We start from the raw sequence: 3,802 nt of genomic DNA, 5'->3' as shown, positions 1-3,802 counted from the left end.
AATTTGGAAAATTATCATTTACTAAAATCTGAGCACAGCCCATTCACGTATGTAAGTAAGGCGAAGCAAAATGAGATCTTTTAACGTGTTTTGTAAAGAATCTCTTTACTATTTAATTAACATCATTTCAATAACAAAAATGATTATCTTTTACATTTAAAATCAGCAAAAAAATTAATTATATTAACTTAACTGAATACTGACCTTGAAAGAGGTGGAAAAACAAAAATCCAGATTTCATTTCCATTTTAAAACCAGTTTTTTAAGGGTTTTAATTTTGATAATTACACTCATTAACTTAAAATTTATTATAACAAATAAAAAAACTGAATAATCTTTACACAAATTCAACAATACTTTCTAAAATCTAAAAATCTGTAAAAACTTTAGACTTATAAAGGGTGAAAAGGAAAAGCCATCTTGAAACGAAGAATCTCATTGGCTGATCTAGCAATAGGTGACGTCAACCTTAAAATATCAATGCCTATGGAGAGAAATTAATAAAATTAGATAATTATTTAAAATAAAAGTTAAAATTAATTTAAAATAAAATAAAATAATAATTATTCATGTTTAAAATATAATTTAAAGAATAATTTTTGACAAAAAAGTTTTTCTAATTTCACTTTTTTTTGTAAATCATTATTTGGTAAAAGTTCTTGTTGTTAATTTATGTTTAAATATTAAAGGAAAATAAAAATTTATATTGATTAAATGCCAATTTTATTAAAATTAGTTTAATTATATCTTCAAATTTGAGTAGTCAATTGTCTTTCACTATGTGACGTCACAGTGCCCTGGATCTTTGGAGATGAATTGTGCCGTAAGTAATTTTAATTCAAATTAATTATAGAATAAATCTTTGAAAAGTGTAATAATTTATATCACAATTTATTAAGTGAATTCTAACGATTAAAATGATATAAAAATTATCTTATTCTATGATGGATTACTATCTGTAAAGTTGATACAAAAAATTTGGTATTCTGGGTTGGAGCAGTTTTTTCTTAGTTATGGCTTATATGTACTTAAAAAGAATTTCAATCATTTTGCAAATCAATTAAGATAATTATAATATTGTTTTTTGGTAAAACCAGTAACGTTTTCCAAAAAAAGTTTTGATTTAATGATTAAAACAATTTTTTAAACAAGTGCCCCAAAAGAAATGGTCTGTAATCCAATATGGCTGCAGTTCAAATTAAGGGATATTGAATTTTAAACATTTTATTCACTATTTTGTCAACTTTTAAATGATGTAATGCAAGTTTCAATTGGAATTGTTAGTATTTTTTAAATTTAAAATTAATAGTTTTGTGAAAGTTTTGGAACATTAAATCAGCATTAAATCTTACAAGATTTTCATGGTACCATAATTATTTATTTTATTGTGTAGTAATTTACAACACAATTATTATTTTACTTTTTAAAAATTTATTTAACTAATTTCATTAATTTATTTTAATTTTTTGGAAAAATTTTATGCAAATTCAATGTGCCCCAAGCAATAATTTAGTAATATTGTGCAATGATTTAGCATTTTAGAATTCTTTAGTGAAAAGACTCAACTTAAATTTTTGTTTTTAAAGTTATTGAATTATATTTAATGCATTTTTGGAAATCTAAAATAGGTGCATATTCAATTGATAGTGGCAATAGATTCTCTTTTGGGTATAGTATCGGAAACAAAACATGCAATTGATTATTCTGATAAGATTTTATTCATTAATTTTGAATTTTTAAATGAAGCTTCCCATTTTATGGTTACAAATATGTAATTTATATTTAAATAGTTACACAAGGTTAGTAAATAATTGAATATGTACCTGGATTTATTTGAGGGAACCAATTATTTCCAATTTGATTCTTGGGTAATTCTTTTCAATCCTGCAATTCAGATAGTTTCCTTTATTATAATTTTACTGAAACATTTTATTCTCTTATAACTGAAACACTGTTCACAATTTGAATGTTGGAACTTCACTGGAACTTCTCAATTTTTTGAAACACTTTTTTTTTTAAATTCTAACTGAAATGAGGTCATTGAATGTTTAATTTTCACTAACTTTTGGTATTTTTTTAGAATAAAACAGATTATTTTAAAGATTCCCTAGTTTAAAATTCCAACTTTTCATTCTAGGCGGAGTGTACTTGGTGCATTGAGTGTTCTGTGCTTTGGGTTGGTTGTTTTTGCTGATATGAACAGCTGCAATTTGAAGACCTGCAAATGAAGAACAAGGTAATAAAAAAACAATGTTATTTTCTCTCAAAATGCATTTCTATATCAGTTAAATAAAAATATGAGTACATACCATTTACATCTCATAGTATTTTACATAATATGGGCTTGCTTAGGCCATTTTCAGAAGTTATCGCTACACAAATCAAGTACTGTTGAAGAAACATTTCAGTTACTAACATTTTACACAAAAATTATCCTTAAAAAACAACAAAAATACCTTAATTTAATTAAAATACTAAGGAGAGTGTAAATTTTATAGGGAATTCCAGCACAGACTAACCCTAACAAACCCTGGGAAAGCAAATCTTTCAACAAGGAAAAATTACAATTTATTATAAATCATTCGTGTTCAAAAATTCGAAGTATTTACTCTCTATTCGAAGACAATGAAAACTATTTTTAAAAAAGGAATAATGCAAATTAGCAAATTAGACTGTGCATGTTGGTAGGGCTTCTTGTCTTGGGTCAGCAAAACTCAGCAAAGGAAAATAGTTTCAAATTCAAATTAGATATCTTAAGACCTTCATTAGGAGATCCTAACAAACAGGTATTGGTCAAACTCGGCTCCCCAATAAATAGACCACTTTGTTGGGTCAGCTTTCCACTTCTGTTTGCCAGAGGTTTCCTTTAATTTGGTGCCCTAATTATGCATATGTAAGTTTGTAACATGTGCTTGAAACATTATCTCGTGAAATTATACTTTAGATTAGTTTTGTGGGGGAGTTGGAGGGTCTCTCATAAAGTTCTGGGGGGGGGAATCTCAAGAGTTCCGTTTCACTTCGGTAGAAATCAGCTCAGATCCTATGGTGAACCCTGGTCACATATCTTTGGCCAGTTGCATAACTAGTAGCTTCACTTCATTATGTGTGAAGTTTACAGTAAAAGTTTTAAGGAAATAAGTTTAATACTAAAGCTAATAATGTTCAGATATTCATGTTATCAGCCATTCTATGAAGCAGTATGATGCAAGTTGTATATGCTTGTAAGACAATACTTAATGGAGACTTTGTACGTACCTTAATCAAACAACAAGGGTATCCGTATAAAGTTACGTGTAGGCTGAATTACGTTAATTATAACTACATTACAACTAATTTGGGATACAATTTTGATTCCCAACCATCATACATAACCTAACAATGTTCACTTTTCTATTCTTACAAATGGCAGCACAGCAAGCAAGCAAATGGCGCGAAAAATCTTATCCCCACCACGAAGAGAATAGGTCTATGTTTGGTTATAAATTGAATTATTTGTTAGCAAATGTTTTGGTTACTTGGAACTGTGCCCTCTATTGCTACATTTGTACACTTCTAGACACAATAAACAACATGGACGCCATAACATTTCTAGATGGTTGAATTTACCACTTTCATTTCAATCATGATTCAATTCTTAATTTAGATTTTTTTAAAATTTGAATCAGTAATTGTGATAAAATTGTGGTTCGTAACCATCACACATTTTGGGACTCCAGACGTTTTGCATTGTGGCAAAATCACAAGTGCCGTTTTACTTTTATTAAGTTTTCTTTAAATGATTTATCGCACTGCATTCCATGTT

General features: G+C 27.7%; 1 long non-coding RNA gene across 1 annotated transcript; it reads right to left on the bottom strand.

The window, feature by feature from the left end:
• Window positions 1-235: 235 nt before the first annotated feature.
• LOC141446925 (uncharacterized) lies at window positions 236-3,477 on the bottom strand. The gene is made up of 4 exons (XR_012454008.1): window positions 3,256-3,477; window positions 2,310-2,388; window positions 1,824-2,218; window positions 236-484 (listed from the first exon to the last, which is right to left on the bottom strand). It is a non-coding gene; the product is annotated as an uncharacterized lncRNA (long non-coding RNA).
• Between the last annotated feature and the right edge of the window lie 325 nt (window positions 3,478-3,802).

Source organism: Rhodnius prolixus, unplaced genomic scaffold (assembly GCF_049639745.1).
Source record: "Rhodnius prolixus isolate KJV_2025 unplaced genomic scaffold, Rpr scaffold_7, whole genome shotgun sequence".
In the NCBI taxonomy this organism is placed as follows: Eukaryota; Metazoa; Arthropoda; class Insecta; order Hemiptera; family Reduviidae; genus Rhodnius; species Rhodnius prolixus.
Note: the sequence above shows the minus strand (reverse complement) of the source record. Positions and strands in the feature narration are given on the sequence as shown.